The sequence below is a fragment of the Schistocerca piceifrons genome, chromosome 2 (assembly GCF_021461385.2).
Source record: "Schistocerca piceifrons isolate TAMUIC-IGC-003096 chromosome 2, iqSchPice1.1, whole genome shotgun sequence".
Lineage (NCBI taxonomy): Eukaryota > Metazoa > Arthropoda > Insecta > Orthoptera > Acrididae > Schistocerca > Schistocerca piceifrons.
The window spans coordinates 215694795-215715090 of record NC_060139.1 but is presented as its reverse complement, the minus strand read 5'-3'; positions in this window follow the sequence as shown (position 1 = coordinate 215715090).

Sequence of the window (20296 nt, the reverse complement as noted above, 5' to 3'; positions counted from 1 at the left end):
AATCTGAGGGACAATGACATAATTCCAATCTTTAATTATTAGCTTTAGTAGTAGTCTTCTGTTCTGTTCTTGTTTGTCATAATGTGTAGACATATATTTGAAACCTGGTACTACATTTATGAAAGTTTGTTTGTATACTCACCCGTTTAAGTCAAAACGAAATCTCTTTGTTTATCGTCATTTATGGAAGCCTAATAACACATTCTCCCTGGACCAATATTGTCTTTATTTATACGAGATGGATACAGATAGCAGCAGCGATCTTCATGACGGCGCAGTACAAAAATTGAGGTAGGTGAACAAGCCCTTTTCTTACTGTGTGGCAGTCATTTTCATTTTTTGGTTTGGTCATTTGCCGCAACACTAGTACCTGCAATTTTTATATTTCTCTTTATAAAGAAGTCCGATTCCTTTTATTGTAATTTTTATCTGATTCTTATTTCCACTATAACCGATATCGTTTGCGATCAGGCCACAAGGAAAGGTAAGTCTAAGAAAATACATATGTCCACCTCTCCAGTGCGCTCGTCTTATGTGAGTGACTTTTACAATGATTACAATTTGTTACCAGTATCCCCAAATGCAGTAGTTATTAGACAGACCACTCACTCGCGAATATACGCGCCTTTTCTCGCTGTTGCAGTCAGTCTGGTGTTAATCATTACTTATATTTTATTAATATTTTGTGGCGCAGTTGCCACTTGCGTATATTTCTATTGTCGCAACATTGCTTCACGGCGAGAATTATTACGCGACTTTATAACTAAACCCATTTTCGAAATTACTGTAAGTAGGCTGTTTAGGTTTTTATGTTGGTAACGCCATGTAGCGCTCTGTATGAAAATCACTGGATGTGCTGTGTGCAGTCTGTGGCTGGTTGGCATTGTTGTAATATTCGCTATTGTAGTGTTGGGCAGTTAGCTGTTAACAGCGCGTAGCGTTGCGCAGTAGGAGGTGAGCCGCCAGCAGTGGTGGATGTGGGGAGAGAAATCGCGGAGTTTTGAGAGCGGATGATTTGGACGTGTGTCCATCAGAGACAGTAAATTTGTAAGACTGAATGTCATGAACCGCTATATGTTATGACTTTTGAACACTATTAAGGTAAATACATTGTTTGTTCTATATCAAAATCTTTCATTTGCTAACTATGCCTATCAGTAGTTAGTGCCTTCAGTAGTTTGACTCTTTTATTTAGATGATCCGAAAGTCCGACTACTTTCTCTGATAATGAACTAATTTCCTCTATGTGTCTTTCTGAACCAATTTTCAGAGTATCTACTGTGTCCTTTAAGTTTTCCTGAGTTTTTGCAAGTAGCTTAACCGAATCGGTAGATGCAACTGAGTCAATTTTAGCCCGCAAGGTCTCGTGATTTTCATGAACAATACTTTGCAGTTCTTTTATGGCTGCTTCATGATTCTGTAATGCATTTTCATGCCGCGAAAAATAGGTTGAAAATGCTCACAAATTTGTGTTTTTACGTCATTACAGACTTCTTGACATTTCGATTCGATGTTATGTAACTCAGTAGTTAAATCTTCACGTGTTTCTTCAAGCGTGGTGTCTAACTTTAAAAGATTTTGTCCCATTTGTTGTATTAATTGTAATAACAATGCACTGGTGTCTGAAACATGTTCCTCAGTGCTTTTCGGCAGTGCATTTGCACCGGCAACATTCACATTTTGACAAGCAAAAAATGTGACTTGACTTATTTGAGAAAACAGTGAGGACCCAAAACCTGAATCTACAGTATTTGCGAGATTGTGTCCTGTCATTTCGGATTCCTGTGGCGAGCTGTTGCCGACCGATCGATCGATAATGCTTCCCTGTTCACTAATTGTTTCACTGTCTACACCATTATTTGACGCCCGCTCCATTTCCCTATGCACAATTACCAAATCACTACTTTGAATGTCTGTTAATTCATTACACAGTGGTGCTGACACACTGCTTTCGTCTTCACTATCATTTCTCAGTTTACTTTGGAGCCTAGTATTACGTTTTTCACATGCCATTATTGTCACAATATTTCACACGATAACACAGAAAAGCACTATTTGAAGAGCAAAATAAGAAAACACATTAACATAGCATTGAAAATAATATCTCGGTAATTGCAAGCGCAGCTGCGAAATACTTGGTGCAAATCTACATGCATGCCACAGCTGTTTTACTGTACAATAATGAAAAACTACAACTACAAAGGAAATTCTCTCTATAATTACGCGCTAGCAATAAACAAAAGCTACACTAATTACACAAACTACAAGAAAAAATCAGAAGATTCCAGCGAGGTATCCTCGGCTAAGGGTCGACATATGAAATGTCCCATTAGAAAAATTTATGAATTACTGTGCTGGAAAACCTCTTACGTTATTTGCTTTTCAAACAGCTGAGCAAAACTGAACGTACTCAGACGTTACCCTCTTTACTTATTCTAATCAACACTCAACTGACACACAATATTTTTAGCGCAACACAATCTGACTTTCAACAATCCATACAAAAGAATGGCCCTGACTAACAATAACCTATACCCTTCAAGAATCACTTACCTCACAAAAATCTTCATTACTCGAACTACTGCAATACAGCGAGCGCCACTACTGCCAGCTAAATAAAAGATTCAAACTACTGAAGGCACTAACTACTGATAGGCATAGTTAGCAAATGAAAGATTTAGATAGAGAACAAACAATGTATTTACCTTAATAGTGTTCAAAAGTCATAATATATATAGCAGTTCATGACATTCAGTCTTACAAATTTACTGTCTCTGATGGACACACGTCCAGATCATCCGCTCTCAAAACTCCGCGATTTCTCTCCCCACATCCACCACTGCTGGCGGCTCACCTCCAACTGCGCCACGCTACGCGCTGTTAACAGCCAACTGCCCAACACTACAATAGCGAATATTACAACAATGCCAACCAGCCACAGACTGCACACAGCACATCCAGTGATTTTCATACAGAGCGCTACGTGGCGTTGCCAACATAGAAACCTAAACAGCTTACTTACATTACTGCACTGGCTGGTGAAATAATCAGAAAGATTAGAAAACAACGGAGAAGACAAATCACAGTGGCAGTAGAATCTTTCGGCAGTCAGCTTCCGATGCTGGTTCTCTAAGTTTTCTCAGTAGCGTTCTTTGATAAGAATGTCGCCTTTCTTCCAGGAATTCACAATTGAGATCCCGAAGCATCTCCATAACACCTGCGTGTTGTTCGAACCTACTGGTAACAAATTTACCAGCCCACCTCTAATTCCTTTGATGTCCTGTTCCAGTCTGATCTGGTATAGATCCAAACAGTCGAGCAGTATTCAAGAATAGGTCGCACCAGCGTCCTATATGTGGTCTCCTTTATAGGAGAACCACTGTTTCCTAAAATTCTCCCAATAAATCGAAATCGACCATTCACCTTCCGTACCAGAGCTCTCACATGTTTGTTCCATTTCATAACGCTTTTCAACATTATGCCCAAAAATTTAAATGACTTGATTGTGTAAAGCAGGACATTTTCAATACTATAACCAAACATTACAGATTTATTCTTCCTACTCATCCGCATTAACTTACATTTTTCCATATTTAGATCTAGTTGCCATGCATCACACCGAATGAAAATTTTGTCTAAGTCGTCTTATATCTTCCTTCAGTCACTCATCCTCAACACCTTATGTACACCACAGCACCATCGGTAAACAACCACAGATTGCTGCCCACCCTGGCAGCCAAATCGTTTATGTAAATAGAGAATAACAGTGGTCGTGCTACACTTCCTTGTGGCACTTCTGACGTCACCCCTGTCTCTGATGAACATTCGCTGTCGAGGATAACATACTGGTTCTCTTCCTTAAGAAGTCTTCGAGCCACTCACGTATTTGTGAACTTACTCCACATGCCCATACCTTCGTTAACAGCCTGTAATGGGGCACCGTCTCAAATACTTTCCAGAAATCTAGAAATACGGAATCTGGCTTTTGCGCTTCATCCAAAAATCGCAATATGTCATATGAGAAAACTGAGTTTCGCACGACCGTTACTCTCTCAAACCATACTGATTCGTGGACATAAGCTTCTCAGTCTCAAGAAAATTTGTCGTATTCGAACTGAGAATAAGTTCAAGGATTCTGCAGCAAATCGAAGGTAAGGATATTGGTCTGTAATTGTATGCGTCTGTTCTTTTGCGCTTCTTATATACAGGAATCAACTGCGCTTTTTCTCAGTCGCTTGGGACTATGTGACAGGCGTGAGATTCGCGATAAATGCAAGCTACGTAAGGAACCAATGCCATAGAGTACTCTCTGTAAAACTGAATTGGGATTCCATCCGGACATAGTGACTTATTTGCTTTCAAATCTTTGAGTTGTTTCTCTGCACCAGGGATGCTCATTACAAAGTCGTCAACAGAGGAGTCTGTCAATGGTCAAATGATGGTATGTTCGTACCATTCTCCTGTGTGAACCTTTTCTTGAAAGCATAATTTAAAACTTGCGCTTTCATTTTGCTATCTTCAACTGCCGCACCAGACTGGTCAACATGGGGCTGAATGGAATCCTCAGACCCGCTTAGCGATTTTACATAGGACCAGAATTTTTTTCACTTCTCTGCAGGTCTTTTGCTGAGGTATGACGGTGTCGTTGTATGCTTTGTGCATAGATCGTTGCATAGATGCACGAATCGCTACTAACCTTTACTTGTTGTCGTTTGTGCATTCTCTTTTGAACCGAGACTGCAACAGCCTCTGCTTCCTCAGCATCTTTCGAATTTCGTTATTAAACCATGGTGAGCCTTTTCCATCCTTTATGCACTTACTAGGCACATAGCTCTCCATACCGTGATTTACAATCTGCTTGAACTTTGTCCATATTCTCTCTATGTCCATCTTACTGGAACCAAGTGACGTTAGTTCACTCTGTAAGTGAGATGCTAACAACTACGTATCTATTCTACTAGCAGAAACACTCCCCTAACCTTCTTAACTGATTTACTCCCTAGTGTCTTACTAGGCATGGCCCTTGTAAACTCCATTTTGCAAAAAGCTGCAGCAACTTATTAACCTTTGGCAATCGAGGCTGTTATCTGTTAACTGTATTTACACTGAAGAATGCTCTGTATGCTATAAACAAATGCAATTCTGGTATGAATCCAGGGAAGTTGTAACGAGAAAAGTTTGCAGATGTTTATTTAATTGTTTTCAGTTAATCCTTCGAAATACAGAGCATCAAACAACATCTATTTTGAAATCACAGTTTTGTCATTCATAAAAATTAGTCCATTATTTATGTGTTTATCCACAATAAATCACAGTACTAAATTATCACAAAACGGAAACGGCTATGACGGAAAGTCATGAAGTTTTAATTATCACCTCAAAAAATCAACCAATGACCATGGAACCTGGTGATAACGTTCACCCTCTACACATTCACTCATTAACACGACAGTTTTCCCTGACAAGGAATGACTTGATGCAGTCCTTGGCTATAGACATCTGCATTTTGGCTGTTCAAGGGACGTTCCAGCTCGAAAATCACCACGTTGTCATTCTGTAAGTACCAGAACTGTGTCACACAATGGTTTCTTTATACGAATATGAAGGAAGAAAGAGAATAGAGGCTCAAAGCAAAATTTGATAGATTAAAGAAGCAGATGCTTAATAGAATCCTGTGTAGAATACGCTGGGGTGTTGACATGGAGCACTTGGACAGCTTCCTGTGACTCTCCATCATCCCATAATCCTGTTGGGAGTTTTTGACAGCAGAATTTTTTGTAAGCTAGGCTGAGAATTGTGAATTTCGAAAAAAGGAAAAAATCTGAATACAAAAACTTGTAAAACAGAAAGACTGCAAAAGTAGATTAGCCACATGTTTTTGCTAAGATAGAAACTACTACAGAAATTGTTATAAATAAATGCATAAAAATATTAAGCAGCTACACATTAATAAAAATATGACACATAGTAACTCATTGTTCCATCTTTTTATGAACTGGTACCATCCTTCTGTTCCATCTTTTTATAGACTAGTTCCACCCTCCTGTCCTTTTCTGGGTGTAAACATCGATAACACGAGATATGAAATCCTGCTGTATGGTTGAAGATTTCAGAGTTTTCTTCTCCATAGCCAAAACAGCCAAGTTTTACATCTCATTTGCGATTGTGTTGCGGAAGTAGGTTTTAAAGCGTTTTAATGTACCCATGCTTCTTCCGCAAGACGCAATGGTTGCTGGCATTGTATAAACCAACGATAGTAATTTCATATATTCGGAGAAAACGTTTTTTAATCCATTGTTTGTCATGAATTTAAGGAGATCCTGAGGTTGTAGTCGTTGATCCTTACTGCTGTAAACAAGCATAAGTCCTCCTTTCTGTTTTTCACTAACAAAGAAAGGATATATTCTAAGTATTTTTTCGTTTTAACTTATCTGGAAAATTTTTGGCCTACTGTAACCTAAGAACTCTTTCCCATTTATAAGTTCTGCAAGATCCGTTTTATGGAAGTCCTGGAGTCTAATTTCCATGTTTGCTACTACTGTGTCAATTATCGCAGTTTCTGAATATTTGTTTCTGTTTCGTTAAAATTAATTTCTGATACTCCTGTTAAATTTATAAGACTCTTAACAACCAATATACATTTCAAAAAAATTTCCTCCCAACTCGGTCTTTCAACAGCCATAATGCAGATTCAAATTTAAGCTTACAGAGTCTTATGTCCACAGTTTTACTTTGCAAGATGTCAAACAAGATACTTGTATGCTAGAAACTCGAATTCTACAGCTGTAGTAGAAAACGAAAAGTTTGACCATCTAGTACACAATTTAGCCCCATTGCTTAATGTAAAGAATTATCATCCCACCCTTCATTGTTTTTCACATCATTAAATGCTGCTCTCTGGTCCGTAATGTGAAGAATAATGGTTTCTGCAGTGCGTGAATGAAAATTCTACCATTTTTCACAACGACGTGATAGTTTAAATCCCCTTTCCCTCACAAATTCACTTCTTTCACCAAAATGGCTAGAAAATGCGTGAAATCCTGATAGATCCGCCACAAAAATTTTTACTTGCGTAATTCTTTTTACAAATATAGATGACGACTAGCTTCAACCAATAAGTGTAGCAGTGGACAGAGAGAGCATGAGGGTATGTTTGTTTCACAATACAATGGACACCAAAATTTTTCCCTACCATTGCACTGCAGCAGTCGTATGATTGCTGGTACACTAATTTGTTATTGATGTGTCGGCAGCTGGGCCAACACCTTGAAGCTCGAGATGGCTGAAAATGCACGCTAGACTAACGCAGACGGGCGTGAAGTACTGGAACAGGCTACGTAATTAATGCTATGAAGAAAAGTACGTAGCTGGATTAATACTTATCTTTAATCAATCATTGTGGTACATCGCTCTTGACTATACACAGGAGACTTTAATTACAATCACTGTAAGGCTAATGGCGCCTTGCTAGTTCGTAGCCATTAACTTAGCTGAAGGCTATTCTGTCTCTCGGCTAATGAGAGAGAAAGGCTTCGTACATCTAGTCGCTAGCTAGGTCGTCCGTACAACTGGGGCGAGTGCTTGTTCGTATCACGAGACCTGCCTTGTGGTGGCGCTAGGTCTGCGATCACACAGTGGCGACACGCGGGTCCGACATGTACTAAATGGACCGCGGCCGATTTAATCTACCACCTAGCAAGTGTGGTGTCTGGCGGTGACACCACAGTTATAATCGATATTACAACTGCTTAGCACTTGTAGCAAAACAGTGGCTATGACTCGTGCACTCCGGTCTTTGGATGCCTAATAAAACCCTATGAATCTCTCTTGTGTTTCTCCAGATTAGTTAACTGCAAATCGAAAAATTACACTCATTTAACTTCTAGTTGAGACATCCACTGTTTCGTGTGCTTGTACTGATCTCTTCGCCTACTCACCACTTACGCTGTTGAAAACTGTCGTTATCCATTCCAAATAGTATGCTGTAAAAAACAAGAAGTTTGTTTCTTGCAACGTTGCCACGTAACCATGGTTTTGAATTGAACCATTGTGTTTTGAAACGTCTTACAAATTTTCCATAAGACTTTTAATAGAGGGGCTTGGTGCTCCCTTTCATACTTTCACAAGTTGATCTTCCAAACAAAGATGAGGGAAGAATACACGGTTTTCAGTTAAAAAATTCAGTGGATCTTGTGATAAAATAAATACATTCATGGAAGTTTGAGGTAATCAGCAATACCATGTACTACAAGATAATGATTTAAATATTAGACAACTTACATTTTTCCTTTCTACAACACAATAACAAGACAAGCTGACAATAACACCTCACATGTGACAGGGCACAGCAGAACATTCTTCACTAATCAGTTCATCCCTACCACTGCTTACAACATTTTAACTAAAAACTTCATATTCCAGGTTTCGCTCTAAGCACATCTAGTACTGTTGATACGAAAAGGTACAGACACACAACAGAACTACCAATGTATGAAATAAGTGAGACTACTAAATTTTAATCTGAGGAACAATGAAAACACATAGCCTATTTCCTATCATATAGCAACAACGTTCAATGATGTACCCACATTTATTTTCTTTGAATTATGAATGTCTTCTTGTTCTTTGTGTTAAATCAACACTTTCAATAAAAGTTAATGGTTTCTCAGTCTTCCTGACTTGCTGCTAGCATGCTAGCTGATGCAAAGCAGCGCTGTCTATTAGGGAACTGCTGAATGACTTGTCATTCCACCTGGGTGTGTATCATCTGCTGGTGAGAAGTAGGAACAAATCAAATGCCAGCTTTTAAAAACCGTATCCATACTGTAGAAACCACTGTTCACCACATAGAAGAAAAGGGCTTACAGTACATGAGCAGTGGAACAAAGTATGTTCTATCCCACTCTCCACTGTTGCCAAATTTATTCAAGATGGCGGATCCAAGATTGGGGCAATATAGATGGCAACGTCACAATGACATCAGGGCAGGATGTTCAAATTTTGGGTGGAAGATATGTCAATTGGGCTACCTCCACAAACCTACCCCTCCCCCCTCCATCTCTCCCTCCATCCCCCAGACAATGGTAGGAAGGTCAAATTCCAGCAGGACAATACAACACCCCACAGTTACCTCCACTAACCTAAGAAAATGGCGAAAAATAGGACTCTTGGGCTACCTCCACTAACCTAAGTCATTCAGCCGCCACCTCTTCCTAAGAATTGGCTGGGAAAGGACTCAGCCTGTACTGGGCTCCTGGATAGGATGGACCCAAGTCTTTATTTTTCATGCAGTGTTTATTTAAACAATTTGAGGCAGTAGCTCCATCCTGTGTGTTCACCATGAAGTCTGGAGTCCAACGGTCGTACACAGTTCTGCCACTACAGAGCAGTGTCGTCCGTTCCGTGATATAATCCAGGATAGCGGTCTGCGGGAAAAATGGCAGGAAAAGGACTCAGCCTGTTCTGGGCTGCTGGAGAGATGAAGGACTGTACTTTATTTATTTTGGAACAATTTATTTAGCGATGGATTTCACGTAGTTTATTCGTTACACTGACACAAAGCACTCACTCTGGTGTGCTTGGGGTCTCAGTAAATAGTCTATAGACCTGCAAACTACTCGTAAATCACTGAAATAATGAAGTACACTGATGTACAGAAACGTAAACAACCTGTAAATTACTGAAATAATGCATAACACACCCTACAGATCTGCAAACTACCCGTAGATCACCGAAATAATCCATGTAAAACGCTCTGCAGACACGCTCGTTAATTATAAACTGTCGAAATCATGCATTGCATAGCCTACAGACCTGCAAAATACTTGTAAATCACCGAAATAATGCAGTACACCGATGTACAGACACGAAAACAGCTCATAAACTGTCGAAATAATGCATTGCACAGCCTGTACACCTGCTCACAAAATAATGCAACAGACCCGAAAACAACTCATAAATTGTCAAAAAATAATGCATGTGTAACGCCATGCAAAGGCACACAACGCTCATAGCGCTTAAACAGCCGAAAATAATGCACTGCACAAACACTCATTGCACGTAAAATCGCTTTACAACTACAGTCAAGCGCAGCGCGATGTATCAGCAAACTACCCCCCCCCCCCCCCTACAGAACTCCATGGTGCCCACACCGGGCAGCGCGCTCATGCTGGTCCCATGCGCAAAACGCCTCCAGCCTGTACACGCTTATTTACCATTGCTGGCGCGATACTTCTCTACCTGTGGATACTGACATCACAGGCTGCATTACAGAAACCTGTTCCAATGCTTCCTAGAATGGTAAAGGGTACATTGTCCCTAGCGATCCAAACTCGACATGTGAGCTGCATCTAGCTGTGTACACGTGCTAACCTGCCCAGCTTGGCTGACGCATTGCAGCAAAATGTTCACACAGAGACCAGGACCTGTTTACGAAAATAGCCCAGAACATCATTTACGAAAATAGCCCACAATATCACCGATTGCGTTCTTCCCGATGGTCCTAACGAGACACTACGTGTTTCCTTCCTGAAAATCGTGGCGTCATGCTGTCAACATATGTCTCAGAAACGTTAAACGTTCTCACCACTCGTGAAAACACCATTAATCATAAAAGCATTCATGTGGTCTGGAAAGAGACCACAGTCAAAGCACAGATGGGGGGGAAAATCATGATGATTACGCAAACAGAATTCGAAGCACTGTCCTACAGAAGAGAAAAATGACGGGAATTTTCGGTATCCTACAGCTACTGGTCTGGAAATGTCCTAATGAGACAGTGGCGGATGAGTGACGGCATGGATGGTCTGCTTCATACTTGTCTTTGAACACTTGCTTTCTCATAACTCCATCTTATTCGAATCAGTTTGTAGATGCTCCTATGCCCCAGCATGAAGGATGTCTTGTGAATGATTGGAGCATTCTGATTGGATCTTACTGAATTTACCCTCCAAACTAATTATGATGCAGGTGTGGAAGCACTGTCCACCTTTTTTTTTTTTATTTCTGCAGACGAGAATTTCAGTGGCAAAACTACTTTGTACAGATAACCATATTAAACTGACAAATATACGCTGCAAAGTGGCCTACACATTGTCAAATATATAAAGACTCTTACCCAATTACACTGCTTTGCCACTGAGGACAGAAACTTGAATATTAGAGCATGAAACTGATCTCCACCTTGTCGATGTAGTAAACATACAGTTCGTATCCTGCGTCATACAAAAACGCCCCTTTTGTATCATGCATATAACTATGGACTGCCAGACATGTGTCTATATACCACAAAGACAGATAGCATAAGCATATGCACCATAGGTATACTCTTCACTGCACTAGATATTCACCTCGAGGTTGGGCGGTCATCCCCCCCGCCCCCCCCCCCCCCCCCCCATCCCCATGTCGCGTGACCAGAGTGCACTCAGTGGACCAAAGTCACTCTCAGAACTGTTCTACAAATTCGGGGGTGATTCTCCTCGCCACATAGAGGTTACTGTTTCTGGTCCCGACCTGCTTGCTTGCTAGCTTTCCTACACCCATCTACAGACTCTGGGATTACAAGAATATATGTAATTTCGCATAAACGTCTCCAGTGATGAATACAACCACTACCAAAGGCAGTTCACTTTGGTTGGAAACATTTGTAGATTCGTCTGCCATTAATGAAAAATATTTGTCATGGAGAAGTGTTTCATCTTGAAAGTCTAAAGACTCTCGCAAATAAGTCAACAATTCTGACGCAGTATACTTACTAAGATATGTGGACCTTTCGCTCTGAAATTTTAACCACGTTTCAAGATTAATGTCGCTTTTCGGTACTACCTTACGAATTAGAGGCTCATATTTTGTTGTGTGGGGTATTTCTTCCTTACTAAGGAAATACAGACTTCGAATTAACGATGACAATGCTTTTACATTTTCATTTTGTTTAAATATCTGTGTATGAATTGGAGCGTTTAATCCCTGTAATCTACCATTTTCAAGTGCAACGGTTCTTGCATGTTTTTCTGAGTTGGCGTGCTTTTCTAGTTTTCCCATGCTTCTGGTAGCTTTTATAAATTTAGTGAAAGGTACAGAAATGAACACTCCTCCTGTTTTCTGTAGAGCTTCGATATCGTGTTTTAAATGCATTTCACACAATTTGCAGAAAGCCCCACCCCACTCATGATCAAAGTACAACCAATTGTACTTACACTCCCATTTTTGCTGATACTTAATCTCGCGTTCAATACTTAGTTTAGAATTGCAATTTACGGATAGGCCAGAAATAGCACATTTATCGTTTGAAAACTGTCGAATGGAAACTGAAGACTTGGTAGACCTATGCAAATTCATCGTCACAATCACTAGCACTTCTTTCAGTATACTCACACTCGTCTTTGTCTTTTGCAATACACTATCTTTTATTAGAAAAGAAAGAAATTAAAGTTTGTTGTTTCAACACTGCATTTCGGCACTAACGCTTCTTTTCATGTTATGAACTGACGAAGACTGCATGTAGTACACTACATAATCACATCACACTTCCATAGTAACCTGTCGACTGACTGTTACAACGTTACAACAGTTTCAACAATGCATTGTGTTTTTATACAACAATGGAAGCTTAGATTATACTCATAGAGCAGCATTGCCAAACGTCCCACTCGTGGTACCGCTTCTTTAGGCAAAAATTGTGTATCCCCATTGACACTGCGAAAATCATTGTCAAGTGTACACAAATATTTGGTTTGAGCTTTGGACTCATCGATTAGGAAAAATCTATATGGCTGTTAAATCTTGGAAATATTCCCAGTAATGCAAGAAAAAAATTAAAACAATCTTTTATAGTGTCAGATCTGTAGCAATACCTGGGGACGCGTTTTTCGACATCAGATTTATTCTAAGGGCAAATCAAGTATATACGAGTGGCGGATAAGAATAAATTTCGCACCGAGGGTGGGCTGCGTAGCTAAGGGATTAGCTTACACGTTAAGCCGATTGGAGGTGCGCTGATGGAAGACATGAGAGAGGAAAGGCTGACTTATTCCACAATCGGCGTTGCCAACACACCTTGCAATGCTTAGCTTTACCACACATTTATCATACAGCAACTGCTAATTTTTTGGTGTTGGCAATAATAATAATAATAATAATAATAATGATAATAAACAGAACAATCGACGCTAAGTGTTCCAAACCGAACCGATAAGTAACGAAACCAAATTATAGGGACCAGCCGCCACCTATTGTGTTACACAATCATTTTGCTTGTAAAAACTGCATGTCATTACGACTTCTCCATAGTTGACTCCAAACTTCGTTAGCAACAGCAGCTGGCGTAGTTTAAATGTTGTCACAACGGCACAAGTTAACAGACTAGGTGATAATTTTTATGTTTCACTACAACTATAGATATGAATTTCTCAGGGGGGGGGGGATTTCCCAGTTTCCGGGGGAGGGGGACTTTCCCCTCTGGGCCACCCCCTGAATTCATCACTGTCTGACGGGAACCGGTGTTGCCACTGCAGCAAAGCCGCCGTTGGCCTTTAAGAACTGCAGCATGATTGAATCTGGGAGTGGAGCAAAAAAGTAAGGTTTTGGAAAAGACTCATACTTCTGTAGGACTAAGGCTTTTGGGTGAGAGGTTCAGGGCTGTGTTTCAGGTCTGTATAGGTTCTGGCCTCTGTATGTTGGTGGGAGGGAGTTCCTGAAGATGTTGTAAATGAATAAGGTCTGCAAGGCAGGGTTTCGCAGCTATGAGGGGAGGTTGGAGGCTCTTGTAGAGGTAGTGGATAGTGATAGTCCAAGATGGGAGTAGGAGGTGAACACACTCGAGAATTTTTTGAGATAACGCCTTGTATGCTGCTCTAGGTCCTGGAGGGCAAGAGTTTCCATACGAGAGATGGGATGTAGGAATTTGGGATTGAAGAATAGGAGAGTTTTATGGATTGAAAGGAGATACTGCAAGTAGGTTTGAGCCCGGTTTACATGGTTTCGCAGGACTGGGTTGGTGAGCGCTAAGGACCAACGGAATTCGAACTGAGAGACATCATTGTGGAAGGAGAGGTTGCAGCTAGAAATGGGTAATTTGATGGTCAGGCACTTTGAGTGGATTCCATGAGCTAAGCCACAACGCAGGAACAGTATGTAGTACTGGGTTCCAGCTAAGACAGAGAAACTTTTCTGTGTTGTGCAGATGAAAGGGACGAGGATTCATATTGGAGGATTTTAAAAACGTAGGAATACTAAATATATAAAAATATGGGGGAAAACTCGCAAAAATACATAAAATTCGTAAAAATACGTGGGAAATATCTCACAAAAAGGACGGAAAGGATGAAATGTGGACAAAAAATGTGAACCTTGAGGGAGTAGGGCCCATAATGAAAGGCGAAAACGTACTAAAATCGACATGAAAACACAATAAGATCAAAGAGATAAATAAATAAAAAGACGATAATAGTGCGGTACAGGCCAGTAGGTGGATATGTGTGAAATTGGTGACTGCAGGTCAGAATGGACTCAGTGCGGTTAGTATATGTGTGCTGAAATAAGAAGAACAAGGGAAAAGAGAGGGGTGGAGGTCTTGGTTGATCGAGGTTCAACAAGTGCATGTGGTACACGAAGCTGGAGAAAATAACATGCGAAATTCCGAGTGAGTGAGGAAGAAAATGTGATCAATTTGAAGATCTAGGAATAATTATGTCAGCAGGAAGCAAGTGGCCACTAGATGCTGCACCAAAAATCCGCGTGGTCACATAGCCATGTGTTGCATGCAGATGAGACCATTAATACTGAGTGGCTCGTATGTCAGAGTGTATGCCATTTGAAACCACAGGAAACAAGAGAAAGAAAAGATCAGACAATGAGTAAAGTAATGAATTAGAGAGGAAAGAGCATAGGGTTATGGGACAGAAGAAAAACCGTTAGGCAAAATCAAGCAATGGGAAGTCCAGAGTGGAATGAAAACAATATTATGAAAAGAATAGATTGCTACTCACCTTATAAATAAGATGCTGAGTTGCAAACAGGCATAACAAAAACACTCCTATACATTTAAGCTTTTTGGCCAAAAGGCTTCTTCCTAGAAAATGCACACACATTCACACAAGCACATCTCACACACACACCAAAAGGCTTCTTCCTAGAAATTGCACACACATTCACACAAGCACATCTCACACACACACATGACCACTGTTTCTGGCTTTTGTGGCCAGACTGAGGACAGTAACTGCATCTGATAGGAGCAGTAATCTGACGTGGGTGTGTGGGTAAGGAGGAGGCATGGGGTGGGGAGGGGGAGGGATAGCAGGATAGAGGTGGGGGGAGGCATGATGGTGGGGACAAGGTAGAGCTGCTAAGTGCAGTCTTAATGTTTTGGGCGAGGGGAGTAGAAAAGGATGGAAGTAAAGAAGGGGAAAAGGTCTAGTGGGTACAGTTGTGCAGTAGAAGGCTGTATACTGCTGGAGTGGGAGGAGGTACAGGGAGAGGTAAGCAGAGGACGGGGGCTAGTGAAGGATGAGGCCAGGGGATTATAGGAACATAGAATATATTACAGGGGGAGTTTCCATCTGCATTACTCAGAAAAGCAGGTTTTGGTAGCAAGGATCCAGATGGCACAGGCTGTGAAGCAGTTATTGAAGTGAAGCACATAACAGTGGGCAGCATGTTTGACAATTGGGTGGTTCAGCTGTCTCTTGGCCACACTTCGATGGTGGCCTTTCATTCAGACACATAGCTTGTTGGTTGTCATGTCCACATAGAGAGGTGTACAGTGATTGAAGCTTTGTTTGTAGATCACATGACTGCTTTCACAGGTAGCCCTGCCATTGATGGGTTAGGATATGCTGTTACCTGATTGGAGTAGGTGGTGTTGGGCGAATGTAATGGACTGGTATTGCATCTAGGGCTATTGTAGGTTCCTGGGCCTTGAGACATGGGGTTGGGAACGGGGGTGGAGCAAGGATGAACAAGGATATTGCATAGTTTTTGTGGGTGGCACAATACCACTTTGGGAGGGGTGGCAAGGATATTCCTAATTTCAGGGCATTATGAGTGGTAGTCAAAACCCTGGCAGAGAATGTGATTCAATTGCCCCAGTGCTAGGTGGTACTGAGTAACAAAGGCAGTGCTCCTTTGTGGCTAGACAATGGGTATGTGGGAGGTGGTAGGTGGCTGGAGAAACAGTGCACAAGAGATTCTTTTCTGTACAAGGCTGGGAAGGTAATTTTGGTCTGCGTTGGCCTCAGTGAGACCCTTGGTTATTTGGATAGGGACTACTCATAGCTACAGGTGGGACAACCACTGGTGCCAAGTCCATATGAAAGGGATTTCTTGGCATGGGATAGGTTGCAGCTGTCAAAGTGGAGGTACTGCTGGTGATTGGTAAGTTTGATATGGACTGAGGTAACAATGTAGACACCCCAGTGGTGGAGGTCAACATCAAGGATGGTGGCTTGTTGGAATGAGGAGGACCAAGTGAAATGAATGTGAGGAGAAGGTATTGAGATTCTGGAGGAATGTGGATAGTGTGTCCTTACTCACAGCCCAGGTCACAAACAGACACCAACGAATCTGAAACAGGTGAGTGCAACCACTGTGCTGCTTTCTATGTGGACATAACAACCAATAAGCTGTCTGTCCAAATGAATGTCTACCAACAAACTGTGGCCAAAAGACAGCTAGAGAACCTAGTTGCTAAACATGTTATGCAACGCAGTGTGCTTCATTTCAGTTACTGCTTCACAGTTTACACCATCGGTATTCTTCAACCCATCTGCACTTTTTTCCGAATTGCACAGGTGGGGTGTCTCTCTGCTAGATATCCTTCACTTCTGTAACTCCCCTGGTCACAGCCTTCACTAGTCCCTGTCCTCAGCTGATCTATCCCATTCCAGTAATACACAACCTTTTATACTGCCAATGCACCCACTACCCTTTTTCCCTTTCTCTATTTCTCTCCTTTTCCTCCCCCCCCTCCCCCCACCCCCCCAACCCCTCCCACCTCTTGAGGGCACCTAGCAGCAATATCCTGGCTCCACCATGTTCATGCAAGCTTCCACAAGCAGCAGTACAACTTCCCTCACCCCCACCATGTCATCCATACTTCTCATAATATTGTTGAAAATGAAAGGATTTAGACCAGTGTTTGTTATCTAACAATGACATGGAGCAGTGAGTTGCACTCTGCTGTGCTTTGTTAACAATGATGTGCCTTGCTCAAGAATTATATTTGAAAGTGGGACGTATCACAGTTCACACAGGAGGAATGTTATTGCCTGGCCTAAGAAAAATCCTCATTACGTAAAAATATCGTAAAGGAACCCATGTCACAGTATGATTTGGGCTGAAATGTCACCACAATATCTGTTTGGACTGTATTGTTTTGTAGGGTATTTGAATGATAGTTCTTATTTGAAAATAGGATTAGTACCTCAGTTGGAAGACATGCATTTACAGCAGGATGGAGTTCTAGCACAGTTTGCAACCATTATGACGCCTAAGCAGGTGTGTACATTCATTGATGACCAGTTTCGAGGTATCTGGATTGGGTGTGGTTCAGAAGCATCTCCCACCCCACTGAAATGGCCACTATGAAGTCTGGACCTTACCACACCAGACAATTCAGTGGAATAATCAAGTCTTATGTGGCTCAATGCAAGTACAAAACAGATGAAGAATTGCACAAAAGTGCTGATGTAGCCTTGCGAAACACAGCTCCTCAAATATCAAGGAGAACATAGATGGACATAGATCTCTGTGTAAGGCAAGAATATTGTTTTTATATGTAAGTACTCCAATGTGCAACACACTGTTTACACATAGGAGTACAAAAGCTGATTAGACAAACTGCACACTCATTGTTCTCTTTGCAGTCCTCCTCTTCCTCTGTTCTATCTCCCCTTCCCAACCCACTCCACCACTTCATTATGTGCCACGTGCAGTTTGTCCAGTCTGCTCTAGGGCAGGCACACTGGCAACACATTCCTGCCTCATTCCTTTGCTGCTTCTTCCTTCCCGCTACAAGTTTCCCTTCCTTCCACCTCTCTCCTCCTCCTTGTTTCTCGCACCCACCCCTCCCAAGACAACCACTCGCCCCAATTAGGCTGCACTCCTGACACAATGTTGTCAGCTGTGACAATGAAGCCACACATGGTTTGCTTGTTGCTTGTTAGTTCAGACCCAGTAAACTCTCAGTTCTTTAAAGAATCACACTCCAATGCTTTTTTTTTAAAAAAAATGGCTTTAGAATTCTGATAACTCTTCATATGAGTTAATGTGTTAAATATTTGGTTTTAAGCATGTAAGCACGAAACAAGTTAGAAAATGGTTGAAATTATGTTTAAAGTTTGTTGGAAGTCTCTACTGCTCTCATTTTCAGGCACTGGATGAGTATATTCTAGATGATGTACACTCTATTTTTAGCAAAAGGTAGTTTTTCATGCATCTCAATGCTCATGACTTTATATCTTATGAATCACGTGTCATACATTGATATACACACATCAAAAAAGTTCTACATTACCCTGATTCACAGAACTCCTGAAGATAGATGTTGACTGTGTGTATTGTATCACAGACACACTCCCTTTGACTGTTCAGAGATGTCACTAAATCCGCCCAAAGATGTAAACAACCACGCATGAGCAGCACCTAATAGACGGAGGGAGTCCAATAGCCGATCAGTTCCAGTCATTCCACCAGGAAGGAAGTACATGGCTCATGCTGTCTGTAGTTCAAAAAATCCTAGACGGTCAATACCATGGTTTGATCGTGTCCGCATTGTTACTTTGTGCCAGGAAGGGTTCTCAACAAGGGAAGTGTGCAGGCATCTCAGAGTGAACCAAAGCGACGTTGTTCAGACATGGAGGACATACCAAGAGACAGGACATCTTTGCAACCATGACACCATGTAGCACGGTACGGATGGACCCAACAATGTGCCAAATGGACTGCTCAGGATTGGCATCACGTTCTCTTCACTGGTGAGTGTCGCATATGCCTTCAACCAGACAATCGTCGTAGATGTGTTTGGAGGCAACCTGGTCAGGCTGAATGCCTTAGACACACCGTCCAGCAAGTGCAACAATTAGGAGGTTCCCTGCTATTTTGGGGTGGCATTACACGGGGCCGACGTACGCCACTGGTGGTCATGGAAGGCACCATAATGGCTTCATGATATGTGAATGGCATCCTCCGACCGACAGTGCAACCCTATCGGCAGCATATTGGTGAGGCATTCATCTTCATGGATGACAATTCGTTCCCCCCTTGTGAACATCTTTTGAATGACTTCCTTCAGGGTAACGACATCACTTGACAAGGTTAGGCCAGCATGTTCTCCAGACATGAACCCTATCGAACCTGCCTGGGATAGATTGAAAAGGGCTGTTTATGGACGACGTGACCAGCCCACCACTCTGAGGGATCTACACTGAATCGCCATTGAGCAGTAGGACAATCTGGACCAACAATGCCTTGATGAACTTGTGGATAGTGTATCACGATGGATACAGGCATGTATCAAAGCAAGAGGATGTGTTACTGGGTATTAGAGGTACCAGTGGGTACAGCAATCTGGACCACCACCTCTGAAGGTCTTGCTGAATGGTGGTACAACATGAGCAATAAAAGGGGTGGAAATGATGTTTATGTTGATCTCTATTCCAATTTTCTGTACAGGTTCCGGAACTCTTGGAACCAAGATGATGCAAAACTTTTTCTGATTTGTGTAATTTTACAGGTACAGTCAGTGCTATACATGGACACTGTCTGCAAAACATGTTGTGGACATAGTTAGCAGCAAAGAAGAAATCAATTACAATGTATTGCCTGATGCCACAATTTTACTGCATTTACAGCGAAAACTGTAGCAAGTGATAAACATTTTGCCTTTCATCATTTTGTGGGTTGCGTCAGTGAGGAAAAATTTCATAAGGGTTCAAAATTATATGTAGAGTTTTTTGTTAATCATGACGTGCTCTCATTCTCAGATACTGGACGAATATAGTTGGAGTATTTGCATACAGTGAGCTACACTGTTTCAAGATATATACACAATTTATAACTGTAATACTTCTCTTACTGTGTTGAACCTTCACACAACCTCATAATGAGTGGATTATGTTGGCATTTCAAATTTTTAAATTAGTTCACACTGAAAATCACATTTTCATTGTCGCTGCAAGCCATTAGACAGCTTAGTCACTTAATAATGTAGATAATGATGATGTCCTACAGTTCATCAATGATTTAATTGTCATTTATGTGCCTGTGACTGCAAAATGGTAAATACAGTGAGTAGTACCCT